This window comes from Haematobia irritans, chromosome 4, assembly GCF_050003625.1.
Source record: "Haematobia irritans isolate KBUSLIRL chromosome 4, ASM5000362v1, whole genome shotgun sequence".
Classification (NCBI taxonomy): Eukaryota; Metazoa; Arthropoda; class Insecta; order Diptera; family Muscidae; genus Haematobia; species Haematobia irritans.
In genome coordinates this window covers 81,307,767-81,328,651 of record NC_134400.1, presented here as the reverse complement: position 1 = coordinate 81,328,651, position 20,885 = coordinate 81,307,767, and the positions used below count along the sequence as shown (strand labels likewise).

General features: G+C 33.0%; 1 protein-coding gene and 1 long non-coding RNA gene across 5 annotated transcripts in view; one reads left to right on the top strand and one right to left on the bottom strand.

Annotated features, from left to right (window-relative positions):
• The window catches only part of axed (BTB/POZ domain-containing protein axundead), a 121,038-nt gene that overhangs the window by 13,849 nt on the left and 86,304 nt on the right, over positions 1-20,885 (bottom strand). Inside the window, exon 1 of one of the 4 annotated variants that reach the window (XM_075305658.1) lies at positions 19,177-19,500. The exons of the other annotated variants lie outside the window; for them this stretch is intronic. The gene's annotated coding sequence lies outside the window, so the exon portion shown is untranslated. Of the gene's footprint in view, positions 1-19,176; positions 19,501-20,885 lie in introns of those variants that run through there. 4 annotated transcript variants of the gene reach the window in all.
• Positions 12,445-13,688, top strand: LOC142236113 (uncharacterized). The gene is made up of 3 exons (XR_012721906.1): positions 12,445-13,393; positions 13,461-13,553; positions 13,624-13,688. It is a non-coding gene; the product is annotated as an uncharacterized LOC142236113 (long non-coding RNA).

The window sequence follows — 20,885 nt, the reverse complement described above, 5'->3', positions numbered from 1 at the left end:
TACACACAATTTTTATTTTGCGCGTCAGTCGAGTGATCATTGTTACTTAGAATGGACGGAGAATACCGAATTACTGTGTTTTGTATTAATTTATTTATTCATAAGTGGCACGTGGTTTTATGTGAACATAAAAAAGGGGAGAGTAATTGAAAAATATGTTGGGTTTTTTGCTCTGCATTTTTTCTATATTGTATCATTTACTTTTATTTGCACTTAGATAATGTTTGTACATTTGACGGGTACGTCATGGAATGACTTCTTATTTTTGAAATTGAACCAAAGCAGGTGCTGTTTGTTTGCACGATATTATAAATACAAATAAACAAGGAATTAGATAATAATTAAATTTTAGATTGCGGCAATGTTCTTTTAACTGGGAGAAAAACATTTTCGACGAACACCATAACATTTTAGATAGTGACCATTGTCTTTTAATTCAAACAAAATTCTCTGTTATCAATATAATAACATTTTAGATGAGGACAATTATATTTTTCTTAGAACTATGTTCACTAAGCCAACATGATTGCGGGTGAAAATGCAAAAATAACTCCTATCATATTGTTTTGCTCTTCAAATATAATTGTGGCAACCATGATTCTACCAGACATGTCTATAAAAATACGTTTTTCCCTGCAAAAAAATTTAAAAAAAAAAACGAATGGTCAGGTACATGATTTTCCCGGCTATGTAATGGTCTTAAATTCTATCATTTAAATAAAAGAACATGTTTGCGGCATTTGAGAACCATTTATTGCCAACATATATTTTTCTTCGCTCGAAAATTATTTTTACAAAGACAAAATACATGGTTTTCGCGACAATTACATACTCTAGATAAGCATTAAATACATGCGGCAACCATGTCCAAACATGTTTTTTGTTGAGTTATTTCAAGACAAAAAAGAATTTCCACGTGACGAAGCAACAAAAATTTGATAAGCGATGGGAACACCATTTTCTGTCAAGGAATTATAATAGATTCTGCAACGAATGGACAAAAATAGAAGGAAGCGTCAGCCAAAGTTTGAGACCCTAGGTGGACCGGAACCCTACTGGCAGGCCTCCAAAATTGGTCCCCTCGGCTTTTGGAAAAATTTATCAACTTTACAATTTTTTTTCAGAATTTAAATCATTTTGTTAAATAAATTTTGTTTTATATTTGTTGTTAGCTTTCAACTTAAAAACTAAATTTTACCCATTTTGAAATGGTAACGTTATTTGTTAAACAGTTTCTAAAACATACAAAAATTTTACAAAACATAAATTTCTTATTGCTCGTTAGACAAAATTAGCAAAACTAAATTTTTTGAATTGAAAACTAACAACAAATACAAAACAAAGAAACGAAACGAAATTCAGAGGTATAAAACTAGATGTGTTAATTTTTTTTTTTTTTTGTTTTTTAACAAATAACGTTTATTTCTAAAGTTTACAGAATTTTATTTTTGAGGATGATGTTTAACAACAAACGTAAACTAAAACCGAAAACTCAACCCTCATAAAATTAACATAAAATACAATACAAGACAAAAACGACTTCGTCCAAAATCCCTTCGTTGCTGTAAATGAGGGGTTTTACCAAAAATATACACCAAAAATAAAAATATTTTTAATCAAAAATAGCAGAGTTTTATTTTTTAAATTCAAAAATATACTCTATAATCAACCCCAAAATAGTGGAAGAATAAAATTGAAAGATATTATTTTTTGCGTCCTTTGTAAATTATCCTTTTTTGGGTAGAAAAATCCCTAAACTTTACAAAATTTTCAAATTTTGAATTTGCTCCAATTTATTATTTTTTTTTTGTTTCAGTTCAAAAACCACGACCAATACATACACAAAATATTTAACTTGGTTAAAATGGGATCATACGCTCTTGTACACCATCCACATAATTTAACCCCATTTTCCACCAAAATAGCTTTTTGATATTTAAATATTTTTTTAAATTCTAGTCAATTATAGAAAAATTTTATTTTTGTATTCGAAGCTCGATATCATAGAATATTGAAAACTAAAATTGGAATAAAAATCGGAGCATATATTTTTCCGCTTTCGAAATACTGTGCGACGTGTCGCAAAATTAAAATCTATTATAATTCCTTGGCGGAAAATGGTTGCCATCACTTATCAAATTATTGAATTGACCACTAGGCATTGTTGTTGCCTGGCCACGTGGACATACTTTTATCTTCTAATAAATCAACAAATAACAAGATATAACATGTTTTTCTTCAACTCCTATATTAAATATTGAAAAGTCATGCTATATTGATTGCTATAATTCAAAAACACTCGGAAGAAAGAGAGGACAAGCTTATTGTATTTGCCGTCGTACCGCCTATCGCTATGATTATATTTACACACATACTAATTTTACTATTTTTTTATACCCTGCGCCACACTGTGGAACACGGTATTATAAGGAGACGAGATAGACACATGGTGTCTTTGGCAAAAATGCTCAGTGGGGGCTCCTGAGTCGATATAGCCATGTCCGTCTGTCCGTGAACACATTTTTGTAATCAAAGTCTAGGTCGCAGTTTTAGTCCAATCGACTTCAAATTTGGCACAAGAATGTGTTTTGGCTCAGAGTAGATACCTATTGATTTTGGAAGAAATCGGTTCAGGTTTAGATATAGCTCCCATATATATATTTCGCCCGATATGGACTTATATGGCCCCAGAAGCCAGAGTTTTACCCTAATTTGCTTAAAATTTTGCACACGGAGAACAATTAGTACTATAGTCAAGTGTGCCAAATTTTATTGAAATCGGTTCAGATTTAGATATAGCTCCCATATATATCTTTCGCCCGATATGGACTAATACGGTCCCAGAAGCCAGAGTTTTACCCCAATTTGGTTGAAATTTTGCACTAGGAGTACAATTAGTCAAGTGTGCCAAATTTTATTGAAATCGGTTTAGATTTAGATATAGCTCCCATATATATCGTTCGCCCGATTTACACTCATATGACCACAGTGGCCAATCTTTTACTCCGATTTTGCACAGAGAGTAGAATTAGCATTGTAGCTATGCGTGCCAAATTTGGTTGAAATCGGTTCAGATTTAGATATATCTCCCATATATAGCTTTCGCCCGATTTACACTCATATGACCACAGAGGCCAATTTTTAACTCCGATTTAGTTGAAATTTTGCACAGGGAGTAGAATTAGCATTGTTGCTATGCGTGCTAAATTTGGTTGAAATCGGTTCAGATTTAGATATAGCTCCCATATATAGCTTTCGCCCGATTTACACTCATATGACCACAGAGGCCAATTTTTAACTCCGATTTAGTTGAAATTTTGTACAGGGAGTAGAATTAGCATTGTTGCTATGCGTGCTAAATTTGATTGAAATCGGTTCAGATTTAGATATAGCTCCCATATATATGTTTTTCTGATTTCGACAAAAATGGTCAAAATACCAACATTTTCCTTGTAAAATCGCCACTGCTTACTCGAAAAGTTGTAAAAATGACTCTAATTTTCCTAAACTTCTAATACATATATATCGAGCGATAAATCATAAATAAACTTTTGCGAAGTTTCCTTAAAACTGCTTCAGATTTAAATGTTTTCCATATTTCCCTAACATTGTGTTCCGCCCTAGTGAATTAGCCGACTTAAATTTTGAGTCTATAGATTTTGTAGAAGTCTATCAAATTCTGTCCAGATCGAGTTATATTTAAATGTATGTATTTGGGACAAACCTTTATATATAGCCCCCAACACATTTGACGGATGTGATATGGTCTCGAAAATTTAGATCTACAAAGTGGTGCAGGGTGTAATATAATCGGCCCGCCCGACTTTAGACTTTCCTTACTTGTTGATCTTAGGAACGGTTTCAAGTAAAAGTAGTAACTACACCCTCAGAACAAATCGCCTCTGTAACATATACTACAAACCTCTGCAACGGATACACAAGCGAATACTTCAAGCACACGCCACACAATTCGAGTAGTAACTTCATTGTCCATTTCTCAAACGAGTGAAATATAAACCTTGCACATTGTGAACCAAAACAAATAGAACCCAGTAAAGCAAGCACCAAACAATGTTTTGAAGTATTCGAATGTAATCGGAATTCCAAATCCATTCGTTTTATAATTTACATTTCTGTGTAGATGACGTTATTTCGTTTTCTCAATTATAAGAGTATGCTATACACACATACACACCATTCCTATTTTGTTTATTGTTGGCACATCAGCGGTGCCAACTCTGACGATTTTTCGTCATTTTGACGATTTTTAATGGTAAATTTGGCCTGTGACGATTTTAAGACACTTAATTATGAGTTGACGATTTTTGAAAATGTTCGACTCGAGTGTTTCCTTTTGACGTTTTTTTTTGGCGATTTGACGATTTTTCAAAGTAACGTAGTTATAAGTTGACGAATTTTAATAAGTTGTAAAGCAACAATAATTTTTTAGTCTCAATGCTATGACAATTTGCGCCTCTCGTTCGTCCCCAATGTAGAAAGAAATTAAAAGCAAACAATATAAATAAAACAAAAATTCTGAATTCCTTTGAAACTTCAAGTTTACAAGGTATTCTGTCCAAAAACTATTTAAAGCTTTTGCCGATAAGCCAAGTTATGCACACAAATAGTATTAATAATCAAAATTATACATGAGAAAGTAATAAGGATTTAATGAAAAAATTAAAATTATCAAGGAACATTTTTAAACAAATTGAATCGGAAAAAATTAAAAAAAAGTAGTCACAATCAGAAATATAGTCTAGTCTACTCATATCCTAAAAAATAATCTACTTTTAAAAAAATGGAAGTTACATTACTGAAGTAGAGATTTAAATGGTATTGTTAATGAATTTAAGCCTCTTCTTATATTTTTGTTTGAATAAAACTTTTTTTTGCTCCTAAATCATTGTTTTCAGCTCTTTTGTGGGTGACGATTTTTTGACGAATTTTTTGGGACGAATTGACGAAAAATATTTTAAAATATGACGATTTTCAGCCCAAAACAGTTGGCACCACTGCATACAATAAAAAACACAGACCCACCTGCATTCATTGACTTCTGCTAATCAACTGATCGACGATTGTGTTTGTCTTTTGTTTGATAATTACTTCGTGTCTCATACGAAGTTTCGTCGTTGCTAAAGCAAAGTATTCTATCTTCACTAAAAATGTTTTGATCTACTCGTACCGTGACGATTACTTCAAAATATTGAAAAGAACTGTAAAACGATTCCTTTTGAATGTGATGGCTCTGCAATGCTTGACACTGTAATCGCTTTACAGTGGTTTTGTTTTGTTCATTAATCGAAGTATTCGTGGAGTGTATTGCCTTCACTAGAACATCGATTACTTCGAATAGGCTTGTGCAGGCCTTTGATATACTACCAAACATATTCTGCTTCAAGCTATATATTTTCAGAATTTGTTCAATAAAAAACAATGTTTTTACTCTTCAAACATATTATGTTTTACGCTAAGCATATCTTTTTTAAGGCCCATATAAAGAATACCAATTTCTAAACATTTGCTTGCTTGCAGCAAGATCTCTTTAATACATATTATATTTTATTATATTTATACAAATAAAAAAAATACGCTTGTATTTTTATTTGAATATTACACCCCAAACATTTATTTATATACAAAATATGTAAGTCGATAACCAATCACGAATGTTTCCTCAGCACCCTACCATTTTATTTGTTGTAAGTAAACTTTCCGTTTTATATACGTTTCGTTATATATCTTTCTCGCCATCTTTATCTTTTCTAACCATATATACGTTTAGACGATATTTCTAAATTAGTATATGTCTTGTAAATTTAAAGACCATTTTAACTTTCACATAGTTCAAAAAATTTACTGTAATATAGTTCATTTTTCGTAACCACAACGAAAATTAACTTAGCTAAAGGAAAACGTATAAAATTTCAGTAAATGTTTTTTAGTTCACTAACTATGAAATGGGAAGAATTTTTCCGTAACTAAATTTCCAACACAGTAGTTAATGCATCGTTGGTTGTATTATAAAAATACATAGGCAACATAAAAATCTTACTACGAGATGTGGACAATTTACTAAGAAAAATGTTTGTATGGAAAAAATTTTTTCAAGTAAAAATTAACTTAGCGACATTACCGATTCGTATGATGGCTACCTACAGCTTATTCCGCTTTTTATTATAAGTTGGGGTATTTTTCCTCATATTAAAAAGTTTAGATAGAGTTGAATAAAAAGTATTAGATATAATCCTTGACGGGTGTGTATCATTTTTTGTAGATTCCTCGAAAATTTGGAATATATTTTACCATATCCTATACGTTAGATAGAATTCCAACTAATCAATAAATGTGCTACTGGAAAATTAAGTGAGAAGAGAGTAATGAAATCATTGCATCGTGTGAGGAAATTTGTAGATATTTTTTGTATATATCGTATGATTGTTTGTATTTGTTATTGCGTGTTTTATGCTGTGTGTGTGGAGTTGTTATTATATCCTCCACCATAGGATGGGGCTATATTAACTTTGTCATTCCGTTTGTAACACATCGAAATATTGCTCTAAGACCCCATAAAGTATATATATTCTGGGTCGTGATGAAATTCTGAGTCGATCTGAGCATGTCCGTCCGTCCGTCCGTCTGTTGAAATCACGCTAACTTCCGAACGAAACAAGCTATCGACTTGAAACTTGGGACAAGTAGTTGTTATTGATGTAGGTCGGATGGTATTGCAAATGGGCCATAGCGGTCCACTTTTACGTATAGCCCCCATATAAACAGACCCAAATTTGGCTTGCGATTGCTCTAAGAGAAGCAAATTTCATCCGATCCGGCTGAAATTTGGTACATGGTGTTAGTATATGGTGTCTAACAACCGTGCGAAAATTGGTTCACATCGGTCCATAATTATATATAGCCCCCATATAAACCGATCCCCCGATTTGGCTTGCGGAGCCTCCAAGAGAAGAAATTTGGTACATTGTGTTGGTATATGTTCTCTAATGACCATGCAAAAATTGGTCCACATCGACCCATAATTAATATATAGCCCCCATATAAGCCGATTCCCAGATTTGACCTCCAGAGTCTCTTGGAGGAGCAAAATTCATCCGATCCGGTTGAAATTTGGAACATGGTGTTAGAATGTGGTCTCTAACAAACACGCAAGAATTGGTCCATATCGGGCTATAATTATATATAGCCCCCATATAAACCGTTCCCCAGATTTGATCTCCGGAGCCTCTTGGAGGAGCAAAATTCATCCGATCCGGTTGAAATTTGCAACGTGGTTTTAGTATAAGGATCATTATTCAACCGTCGAACGGAACGGACGTGTTTTTTAATAGCGGATAAAATCATCGTAATAAGTACCTACTACGAATTTCAAGTGTGGTGGGATATTAGGCCACCATGCAGAGATTTTCAAAGACATCCACTGGGTTGCTAACTTCAGGGCCCAGAGGACGGGTATCGACTGGAGTTATAAATTTGGGCAATGACTTGGGGTAAATCCTGCAAAGACAGAAATAGTCGCGTTCTGCAAAGATCGCAAAACTCCCACGGTTAGGCCCATTACCTTAGGGGGTATTGAAATTCTCTGTAGGGAGTGTGCAAAATACCTTGGCGTTATCTTGGACAGGAAGCTGAACTTTATACTCGCGCAAAAAGGCAATAGGGAAAAAGTGGGGACTAAAACCAAAAATTGTACATTGGCTATACACGGCAGTGGTTAGACCTGTAATGCTATATGGTGTTGTAGTCTGGTGGCCGGCACTTCACCAGCCGACAAGTTTAGACAAAGTTCAGCGTATGTCGTGCTTGTGTATCTCAGGTGCATTCAGCAAGACAGGAACAAACTCCCTTAATGTCATACTGCATCTATTGCCTTTAGACATTTTGGCCAAACAGTCAGCTGCAACAACGGCTGTGCGGTTGCGCGAGCTATCGCTGTGGTCGGAAAAAAGTTACGGTCACAGTTCGGTCCTCAAAATAATGCCAGATGTGCCTAACGTAGTGGATTACACTTTGGCGAGTCCACTTTTCGACAAAAAGTTTGAGACTCTAATTCCCAACAGTGAGGCGTGGTGTACACGGACACCGGTGAATAAAAGATATATAGATTTCTACACTGATGGCTCCAAATTGGATGGCCAAGTGGGTTTCGGAGTATATTCTAAAGATCTGGAACTTCGAATAGCGAAAAGATTACCTGATCACTGTAGTGTTTTTCAGGCTGAAATATTAGCAATAAAAGAAGTGGTGAATTGGCTGAGAAGTAATGCTCCAAGCAATATTGGCATTAATATATACTCAGACAGTCAACCTGCAATAAAATCCTTGGACTCTGTGTTCCTCAACTCGAAAACGGCCATCGACTGCCGCAAATCTCTCAATGAGATGGCTGAGCAGCACAATATTCACCTAATATGGGTGCCTGGCCACAGGAACATACCGGGGAACTGCGAAGCAGATGAGCTAGCAAGGCTAGGAACTACCTTACATATTCCAGGGGAACTAGAATCTGCTGGTGTGCCTCTGGCTACCTGCGAGCTCTTACTGCGTGAGAAGGCTGTCATGATGGCAAATGTTCGATGGGAGAATTGTAAGGGTTGTAACGACACCAAGCAAATATGGCCCCATTTAAACTTAAACCGCACACTAGATATGCTAGTGTTCTCGAGACGCCAGATATCACTCCTGATATCTGCTATAACGTTTCGCTGCCTGATAGGCGATTTTGCAAAAACTATTGGTGCGAAGTATATTGACTATTGTATGAGCTGTCATGATGCGGAGGAAAAGGAATCAATAAAACACCTCTTGTGTGAGTGTCCTGCATTTTGTGTAAGGCGTAAGCAAATTTTAGGGGCATATAGCTTCAGATTACTAGCGGACCTGGAAAACGTTAACTTAAGCAGTCTGCTCATGTTTTTGGAACAATCTGGTTGGTTCAATAGAAGAAAATAATCGAGAAGGTTCAACGGTTAAAACTAGAAGTGCCCATATGTAATAGGTACTTTTAGTTAATGTGGTATCACAATGGACTGAATAGTCTAAGTGAGCCTGAATCATAATCGGGCTGCCACTTTAACCTAACCTAACCTAACCTAGTAAAAGGCCGCTAATAACCATGACGAAATTGGTCCATAGCGGTCTATAGTTTTATATGTAGCCGATCCCCAATCACACAACAATTGGTCCATATCGGTTTATAATCATGGTTGCCACTCGAGCCAAAAATAATCTACCAAAATTTTATTTGTATAGAAAACATTGTCAAAATGTTATTTCTATAGAAAATTTTGTCAACATTTTATTTCTATAGAAAATTGTTTCCAAATTTTATTTCTATATAAAATGTTGTCAAAATTTTATTTCTATAGAAAATTTGACAAAATTTTATTTCTATAGAAAATTTTTTCCAAATTTAGTTTCTATAGAAAATTTTGTCAAAATTTTACTTCTATAGAAAATGTTGTCAAAATTTTATTTCTATAGAAACTTTAAACTTAATTATATACGTATTTAATCGGCCTTTTTAGTTTAATATATACCACGTATGGACTATGTGGTATATATTACGGTGTCAGGAACTTTTAAGATACCTTGCCATCGGCTTCAGTAGAAGTTTCTACGCAATCCATGGTGGAGGGTACATAAGCTTCGGCCTGGCCGAACTTACGGCCGTATATACTTGTTTATATTACAACAATTCCTAAAGGTGGGTACTAAGTTCGAGTTTAGACGCTTTCAAAATTAAATCAATTTTATACGTCTTCGATGCAAATTTTAATATAACTTGATGGAGAATAGCCCAAAGCAAGTTTTTTTTTTATAAAGTTTATATGCTTTAAATGGATTATTAAAGAAAAGTAATCGTGCAAAAATGGTGCTAACCTAAACTCGAACTTAACATCCACCTTATATACTATATGCTATAATGACAAATGGAAATTATGTCTACACTGTTAGAAAAATATGTTTTTCATATGTTCCGATATAAGCAAACTGTGTTTCGGGCACAATTTTTAAACACAATATATTTAAATGCAAACAGGTAGTGCACAGAAAAAAAGGTGTCTTGTTAATTTTAGGACCAGTTTAACTTCCACATAGTTCAAAAAATTTACTGTAAAATAGTTCATTTTTCGTAACCACTGCGAAAATTAACTTAGCTAAAGGAAAACTTATAAAACTTCAGTAAATGTTTTTTAGTTCACTAACTACGAAATGGGACGGATTTTTCCTTAAATAAATTTCCAATACAATAGTTAATGCATCGTTGATTGTATTATAAAAAGACATAGGCAATATAAAAATCTTACTACGAAATGTGGACAATTTACTAAGAAAAATTTTTGTATGGAAAAAAAATTTTGTAGTAAAAATTAACTTAACCACAGTACCGATTCGTATGGCGGCTTCCTACAGCTTATTTCGGTTTTTACTATATGTTGGAGTATATTTCCTCACATTGAAATTTTTAGATAAAGTAGAATAAAAAGTAGTTAATTTAATCCTTGTCGGGTGTATATAATTTTTTATGGATTCCTCGTAAATTTTGAATATATTTTACCTTATCCTATAGATAGAATACCAACTTATCAATAAACGTGATACTGGAAATTGAAGTGAGAAGAAATTATGAAATTATTGCATCATCTTTTTTATACCCACCACCATAGAATGGTAACGGGGGTATAATAAGTTTGTCATTCCGTTTGTAACACATCGAAATATCGATTTCCGACTATATAAAGAATATATATTCTTGATCAGGGAGGAATTCTAAGACGATATAACGATGTCCGTCTGTCCGTCTGTCTGTCTGTCTGTCTGTCTGTTGTAATCACGCTACAGTCTTCAATAATGAAGCAATCGTGCTGAAATTTTGCACAAACTCGTCTTATGTCTGCAGGCAGGTCAAGTTCGAAGATGGGCTATATCGGTTCAGGTTTTGATATAGTCCCCATATAAACCGACCTCCCGATTTGGGGTCTTGGGCTTATAGAAATCGTAGTTTTTATCCAATTTGCCTGAAATTTGAAATCTAGAGGTATTTTATGACCGTAAAGAGGTGTGCCAAAAATGGTGAGTATCGGTCCATGTTTTGGTATAGCCCCCATATAGACCGATCTCCCGATTTTACTTCTTGGGCTTATAGAAACCGTAGTTTTTATTCAATTTACCTGAAAGTGGAAATATAGAGGTATTGTAGGACCACAAATACGTGTGCCAAAAATTGTGAGTATCGGTCCATATTTTGGTATAGTCCCTATATAGACCGATCTCCCGATTTTACTTCTTGGGCTTATAGAAACCGCAGTTTTTATTAAATTTACCTGAAATTGGACATCTCGAGGTATTGTAGGACCACAAATACGTGTGCCAAAAATTGTGAGTATCGGTCCATGTTTTGGTATGGTCCCCATATAAAACGACCTCCCGATTTGCGGTCTTGGGCTTATAGAAACCGTAGTTTTTATCCAATTTGTCTGAAATTGGAAATCTAGAGGTATTTTAGGACCATAAAGAGGTGTGCCCGAAATGGTGAGTATCGGTCCATATTTTGGTATAGCCCCCATATAGACCGATTTCCCGATTTTACTTCTTGGGCTTCTAGAATTCGAAGTTTTTATCCTATTTGCCTGAAATTGGAAATCTAGAGGTATTTTCGGGTCATAAAGAGGTGTGCCGAAAACGGTGAGTATTGGTCCATATTTTAGTATAGCCCCCATAAGAACTCCTTGGGTTTCTAGAAACCGTAGTTTTTATCTGATTTGCCTGAAATTGTAAATATTCTGGTATTTTAGGCTCACAAAAACGTGTATCGGATTAAGTTTTTATCGGTCCATTTGGTAATGCCTCCATATAGACCGACTTCACTTCTTGAGGGTTAGAAGGAGCTCTGATCATGAAAATTGCTTGAAACTCAATGTAAACTTTCCAGATTTTACTTCTACAGATTTAAGATTTCAAATCAATAACGTCTTGATTTATAATTTTCTTGCACACTTACAAGAGATGTTAATGATTCCTCTAAAACTCAAACAAAAATGGTTCTTATAAATCCTGAATCTGATATAGTCCTCATAGGTGAAATCTTTAAATTTACCTTCGGGAAGTGTCCTCAAGCCCTCCTAAAATTTCAAAGGAAACCCTAATATTTGGTTCATGGTGGTGGGTATTTAAGATTCGGCCTGGCCGAACTTACTGCTGTATATACTTGTTTTTGTTTGTGTTTGTTATTGAGATGATGTTATGGAATGTGTGTTGTTGGTATCTTTTGTGGTGATAGTTGTTTTGTTGCAATAGCGAGATCAGAAAGGGATCATGTGTGTGTGGAGTTGTTTTTCTTTACATATGTGTCCTTTATGACTATTTGTGTCTTTGAGTTTTATTGGTGCATTCAGTTCTGTTGATGCATTTATGAAGCGCACACGTGGTGCGCTTGCGTGCGGTATTTGTGTTTATTAATAAAAATACATTTATTTCGTAACATTTTAGAAACTGATACGTGAATGGTGTGATGTTAGAGAAAACAAAAACACTTTATATTGATAAAAAAATAAATAACTCTAAAATAAATCACATATTAAGAAACTGTATATTTCTATTAATAATTTAAAATTAGTGCGGTTTTAAATTGGTTTACATAAAAATATTCATAATGAGTGGTAATAAAATGATCTATATTTACTCTACATCTGGATCACAGTACAATTTTTTGAGTCTATATTTTTATGTTATAGCGAGTCCTTAAGGTGTGTACTAAGTTCGAGTTTAGGTGCTAAAATCAGAAATAAATCAGTAAGAAAAGTATAAAATTATACGCCTTCGATGCAAATTTAAATATAACTTGATGGAGAATAGCTCGAAACAAGTTTTTTATTAAGTTTATATTCTTTAAATGGATTACACGATTAAGAACAGAAAATCGTTTTTAAGCTTATGTAGAACGCTGTTTTTTTAATTTAATATGATGAATTGTTTTCAAGTTATTCCAATATATATGGCGGAAGTGCCTTAATTTTGAACATAACCGTATATCTCAAAAAGTCGAGCTCTTAAAAAAACAAGTGTAAATTTGGATTCAGCGACCTCAAATTACTAAAAATTTGATATAAATTTTAAATGAACACAAAAACGGTTCAATTTTGTTCCCATGTATTTCTAAAGAAAACTAATCATGAAAAATTGGGATTTTAGCCACTAAACTCGAACTTAATATCCACCATAAATACTAAATGCTATATTGACAAGTGGAAATTATATCTAATTTTATAATATTTTTATTTCATTTATATTCTGAGAAGGATTTCAAAAATGTCCCATTTGTGCATGGATATGATTCCACTAATGTAGTAATTGGATGATTTTTTTCAATGTGGTAAGTTTTTCGTCCATTTGTAATAAAGCCAAAATTTCTATTTATTAAAAATAATTTTCATTTGCAGGATGACAGCAAATCTAATGGTATTTTTTGGAATCTTCTTACTGTTTAATGCTAACTAAGCTGATATCCCTATTTGCTCTAAGAAAATTCTCTTGTAAGTTAAAGATCAAAATACCATAGAATTTGATAATATTTTTATATTTTATATACCTTTTTAACTTCAGAGGCTTATGACGCAAATCCACATAACAAAAACTAGCGATATCGGTGAAATTGGACAAAAATGAAATGAAAATAGCAACTTTTGGCATATATCTTTCATATGGATAAAAAATGGAAATTGATATTAATTAGTTTCATTCTAATAACATAGAATATTACTCTTTTGAAGAAGCAATTACTAACTACCGAAAAGTAACAGCATACAGCGTACGAATAAAAACATTTCTTTTATTGTATATCATAAGCCATAGTTTTATGTAATATAATAATAATTTTTTGAAATAAAATACTGGTAGTTATGAAAAATTGTCTTATATTGTACGAAAAATTTCTTAGTTGTATACAGGCTTGTTGTACCTTTAATTCCTCAATTTATTTACTTCTTTGAAAATTATACTGATAAACAGTTTATTTGAAACCAATTTCTAAATATAGGATTCCCAAAAACTTGTTCATTTTTCCGGATAGCAGGAATATTTTGAATGAGTGTAAGTACATTCTTCCCACAGCGTAGTAAGAATGAACTAAAATACGATGCAATACATAAACTTATTTATAAGAAAATCATGAACTTATCTAGATGAAAAAAATCTTTGGCGCCAAATCATGGTCATTCTTACTATGGGTTAGTTCATTTTTCGTAAACAATAGTAAACTTTTTTTTCGGTGTGTGTAAATTAACCATAGGCGGTAGGCGAAACATTTTTGCCGCAACGGCAAATACAATAAACAATAAGCTTGACGGCGAATAATTCCCTTTTTCACGTTTCCTAGCGTTTTTGTTGTCAATACAGCACGCTTTGACAATACTAAACAATGAAGTTGAATAAACACATACAATGGCTTGTTATTTGTTGAGTTATTTCAAGAAAAAATAATCTACACGTCTCCAGGCAACAGCAATTCCTAGTGGCGAGTTAAAAAAATTGATAAGCGATGGCAACACTATACCAGTTTTCGCCAAGGAGTTAGAATAAGTTTTAATTTAGCGACACGCCGCTAGCCGTCACGGTATTCCGTCGCGGATTTTGGGCTTCCCATAAGAAATACACGTAAATAAGTGTTCGCCTACCGCATATCGCTATGGTTATATTTACACACGTAATGTTCCTAAACTAACACTAAATGTTTGGGACACATATATTAATATGTTAGAATATATTAAGTTTGGGGCATGAATGTTTCTAAAAATAATATGTGTGAATGTAAACATATATAAATTTACAAATTTCGAGTAAACATATATATGTTGTGATATTTTATTCAGAGAGCGACAAAAAGAGAGAGAGAGTATAGAGAAAGAAATAGAGATGGAAAGCGGGATGTTGACGAAAGATATCAACATAACACAGCGAAAGAATAAAAAGAAAATAATTTCTGTGGAACTGCTTGTATGTTGTTCCGGAAAACTGTTTTATGATAAGGCCAAAATATTATTTAATTTGAATATTAGAATGAGTATTCGGAGTAAAGAGACTTCGGAACCAAGAGAATAGACATTTGAAAAAAAACAGCATGTGTTTTGACCTTGAGAGCAGCATTTTATGTATGTGTGGACATTTGTTTTGTTTATCATTTTGTCATTACGGGCACAATTTTTTCTTGGTCCATTAAAAGAAATCGGAACGTACGACGAGTAAGTCAAAATATTCAGGCAAAGGAAATTTTTTAATTTACGGTGGAAAATATTATTATTAATATTTGTACTTTATTAAAACTTGCACAACAAGAACATGAAATTCTTATAATTATAGTACAAGTGAAACACCATGTGGATTGAGTATACAAACGTAAGACTAACAACAGTAAACATTTGAGAGAAAAAGTGATTTATAGGAACTTAAATCTTAAAATAAAAATAAAATATATTATAAAAAAGGGGACAACAAAAAATATATAAAAAAAGAAAAAAAAAAGAAAATATTAAATAAAATGAAATAAGACAAGAGAAATATAATAAAAGTAGAAAAATTTTCAGAAATTATATGTTCTATTGCTCCTTAATATTCAAAAAATTAATATTCAAAAAGTTTAGTCTTAAAAGTTTGCGCGTTACTGACAGTTTGTATTTCGTGAGGTAAAAAATTCCAGAGACGTACGACATATATAAAGAATTGCCATTCGGAAATCAGGCTTCGATGAACTAGAGGTATCAACTTCTTACCCCTGTTCGATCTAGCAAATTGTAATTTCTGAAATAGGTATGGTGGTATTTGTTTATAAACAATTTTATGTAAAAATGTCAACGATCTGATTTTCATTAGATCAAAAAAAGTTACACCATAAAGAGATTTCATGTGTGGTACAGTGGAATCTCGTCGTCTCAGACCGTAAACGTACCGGGTTACGTTGCTGAAAAAAGAATCCAATTTGCGTCTGCTGGCAGAGTCACAATTTGCAAAAAGTTCAGAACCATACAGCACCCCTGGGATGATGTAGGTTTTAGCCAAAAGGGATCGAACATGAAGAGGCGTGAATTGCTGGGATGCCCAGAGAGAGCGCAGTTTAGAGTATCCTTGACCAACAACCATATTTATATGATTCGTCCAAGAAAGATTATCATTGAGAATTAATCCCAAGTTCTTGGCGTGGTGTACGATATCCAACCTTTCATCATCTATCAAAATATCAATATATACCAAAATTACAATGGGATCTCCATAAAAATAACGAAAGGGCACTATGCTCTTTTTAGAGTTGGGACAGTAAAATGAAAAAAGGAGCAAACAGTGAAAAATTAAACAGTAAAAAACAAAGTTTAGTTCCTCTTTATTAATAAGTAGTCCAAGAGGATTTGACCGACACCTTCAAGAATAAAAGCGGGCATTAAGTTCGAGTGTTGCAGATAAAATTATTTTTCATTTTAGTGGCAAAACACGAATCTCTAAAAACAGAATAACGTTACAACTTTTTTTGGGAAATTGTATAACTTGGTGGGGAATGATCCAAAGCAACAATTGAAAAAGTTTCTTTTCTTTAAAATGAATTATTAAAGAAAAGTGAAAGGCAAAACAGGTTCATTTTAGAGCGATAATGCCAACTTAATACCGGCCTTAAAGGTAAAAATGACATTAAGTACAAAACACGATAATTTTTAAATGCAAACAAAACAAAACTGTTCACGCCTAAATAAATTTATGTGTACATTATAAAATTATTTATGTATGTTTATACTCGACTCCACGTTGTTGTTTTGTTACAGTTTTTGAATTCCTTCCAAAATTTCAAACTTTTATACCAAAAACAGTTTTTTTTACAAAATTGTTATTTTTGCAATAAAAAATAACATTTATCCAAAAGCTTAGTCCATTTCGTTTATATCAAACACTGTTTCTCACTGTAAATTTTTAATAAACCACATTTCGAAGTTTCATTATAAAAATTTTATATAGTATAAATATAAAAGTGTAAATAAAAAAAATTGGTGTTCGGTAGGAGCAGGGATTGAACCCACGACCCTTTGCAAGGCAGACATGCTAACCACTGCTCCACGTGGCCAACAAATGTATGTTTCTGTTAAATAATGTTATGTTTGCATGGGCTCGTGGGCGCTGCAAACTATGCTATATAAATGTAACTTATAACGATAATTGTCTACTGGTGACTATAACAGCTACGTAGCCCAGTGGATAGTATGTTGGCTTACAAACTGTATGGTCCTCGGTTCGATTCTCCGTCTATGCAAAAGGTAAAATTTAAAAAAATTATAAATTTGAATAAATTCTTCAACATTATTTGTATTACAGAAAAAGGTGCCAAGAAAAGGTGGAAGTGAAAATTATGTGAGGGAATGAGCACAATCTTCTTTGGGGAAAATTCTTCCAAGCATATAATATTTTTGGGCTCAAAATGCTTCCAAAGATATGTTTAGATAAAACAAACATATTAATGTTTCGGCAGTATCCAATAATATATGTGCTTCCTGCAAAATATGTTTGGAACATATGTTAGAGAAGCGATTTTTTTTGAGGGTGTATTTTTATAATATTTTTCATTTCAAATAATTCTGAGAAGAATTTCAAAAATGTCCCATTATTTCATGGATATGATTCCACTAATGTACCTACTGGATGGATTTTTTTCAATGTGGTAAGTTTTTCTATAAAGGGTATTTCGTCCGTTTGTAATAAAACCAAAATTTCAACTTATTAAAAATAATTATTTTCATTTACAGGTAGACATGCTTCTAATGGTAATTTTTTTTAATCTTCTTACTGTTTAATGTTAACTAAGCTGATATCCTTATTGGCTCTAAGAAAATGCTCTTGAAAACCGTAAATAAAAAGTTACAAATCAATATACGATAGAATTTGATCATATTTTTTATATTTGGTATAACTTTCTAATTTCAGATGCTTATAAAGCAAATCCACACAACAAAAACTAGCCAAATCGATGAAATTGGATAAAAATGCAATGAATACAGCAATTTATGCCATATATCTTTCATATGATCATACTTCGAGTGGAAATTATGCTATGTTTCAAGTAAAAAACCTCTTTAAAATAAAGTGTTGAAAGACATCCTATACAAAAAGTAAACAAATTTAAAGACGATTTCATCCACTTCGAAGTATTTTTCCAGAATAAATAAAACCAAATTGACCTGCAATACGTGCGAAACTTGAACTAAATTGTACTCCACATTTTGAGATTTCCATAAAGCGTCGTTAAAACCAAGAAAATTTAATGTCCTGGTGAACTTTTTAACTTCAATTCACGAAATTACATCTTATCATAGAAGAAAAAATTAACCAAAATTAAAGAAAACAGTTATTGGCACCAAGTCATGACCAATTTAACCATATAGTAGTTTATTCTTGCTATTTTTGGGAATGGGAAAAAAGAAATAAAAAACTGTAGAAAAAGAGGAACGTTTGTCGCAAACCCATTTTCCAAACGATTTATTTCTTTACGTGTATGATATAGTGGAGTCATTTCGGGAATCTGTGAATTTTGTGAAATATTTTTTTTTTGTATTTCGTTTGATATTTTATTTATCATTTTTATGTTCAAATCAATTAACACCATCGCCACTAGTTTTACAACTCCCTCGCCTAATATTAATCATTTTGTGGCGTTTGCGGGAGGATAGCGCGTGCGTGTGCACACTCAAATGGTATAGATGATAAATAGAAAATAATTTAATTAGCTCATTTATAAAAAAAAAAAGAAAAACAACAAAGTTATAATATATCTTGACGTCTTAATATCAGACGATCTAAACGCTTTCATTGTTGTTGTAATTTTATTTATACGATGAACTGAGTGGCAATATCTCTCACAGGGTCAATGCCTTACCCACAGCTTTTACCAATGAATGGGCCAGATTTTATTCCTTTGGGATTGGCTCTTAGCGTAAACACCTTTCAAAGGATCTTTGACACTTTGGAAGCTACATCATCCACCCTAGGGGATGAGCAGGTTCTTCTATTAGAATTCACTTTCTTGGTTTTCGTATTCAGTGGCTTTTATGAATTTTGTTTTTCTTATCGAATCGATGTTTTTATTGATACGACGAATGTTATTTCATTGTCTCCTCTGTAAAACCTCACCTAATAACACAAAAATTGTGGCCGGTTTGTTATCACAGTTTACGATGTCAATCAAAGGGAGTTGTCATAATTTTTTTCTTCTGTTCATCAATCAATGTCCAACGGACGGACATTCAAACGAATTATTTCACTATACGCGTGTGTAGTTTTGTCGCTTCACAATTTGCCAAAACAAAAATTATTAGAAATAAATGGAGGGAGGATAGTGTTGTTCACCGGTCACGAGTATCGCGTAAAATGGCCACAAACGTAAACGCACACCTCCACACAGAATGACGGTTATTTGAATTTCGCGTTCGTCTAATATCTTTTGAATGTCGAACTTTTCTGCACAAAATGCGAACTTCGACTGTGAAGTGCTAGCCAATGTTTGTCCGGACATAGGCATATCCAGCCACATTCTCCATTCGAACACCCAATGGTGGCGGTTAACAATCATAGAACATTGTTTTCGCGTCCGGTGTTGTTTGTTTGCTGTTTTCCCCCGCTCATGAAATTACATTAAATTCGCACTCAGCCCCTCTGGGTGGTTTTATTGATTACGATACATATACGTGTTTGAGTGCGTGTGTGTATTACTCTGCTTATCGTAAGCAAGTCCACAGTCACCCACACATTTGCCAAGAGAGCCATATGCGATTAGCAAATCCCAGTGTGTTTATACGTTCGGAAGCATCGTTATAATCGGTTCGTTGCCTCAAGAAAGCTAATCACCAACCAGCACCTACTTTTCTGCTACTGCCACTGACAATGAAATCTCGTGATAATCACATGTGAGGAGGAGGAATGCCACTAAATTTACGAACCGAATTTCTTTGTTGGTAATATAAACAATTTCATTAAATGATGAAAATATTTTTCATGATGATCGATACAAAATGAATATATCCTGGATTATCAATCTGAAAAAATATTGTCGTGAGGCCAAATATTTCTTGTCCTTAAAACGCTAATACGAGTTTTGCTTAGCACAACAGACACATTTTTCTGAAATAAAGTTTTTGACTTTGTATAAAGGTCGGTAAAGTTTCAATGAAGTCGTTTTGTCCTTACAATTATGAAATTCGACTTATAATTTGGTATCCTAGCATATAAGAAAATTTTGTATGGCTTTAAATAATCCTGAAAAATTCTTCAAAATTAATGAAATCTTCTATAAATTTGTTGACTTTTTATATCTTCACCCAGAGAAGGAATAGGATCACCTCAAATATGTTTTAAGAGCAAAATGTTATTTTTGGATGGTGAACATGGAATATGAAAGAAAAATTTTTTGGACTTAGGTCAACTTGACTTTAATATATAAGAAATATTCTGTAAAATAATGAAATTACACAAACAAAAATATCACCAAAGTAAGTTAATTAAGTCAATGATTTAATCAATCAATGATTCAATTTTTTTTGTGTGTATCTTTAAATTTGTTGTGTTTGTGCATCTTGACTACATAGCAAAAAAAGTGTTCAAAAATAAATTTATAAATTTTAAAGCCGGTTTTTACTTGAAATATATCATAATTCCTATAGGAAGTCGTGTCTGAATTTAGGTTAAAGTGGCCGCCCGATTAAGATTCAGGCTCACTTAGACTATTCAGTCCATTGTGATACCACATTAACTAAAAGTACCTATTACATATGGGCACTTCTAGTTTTAACCGCTGAACCTTCTTGATTATTTTTCTTTGTTGAACCAACCAGATTGTTCCAAAA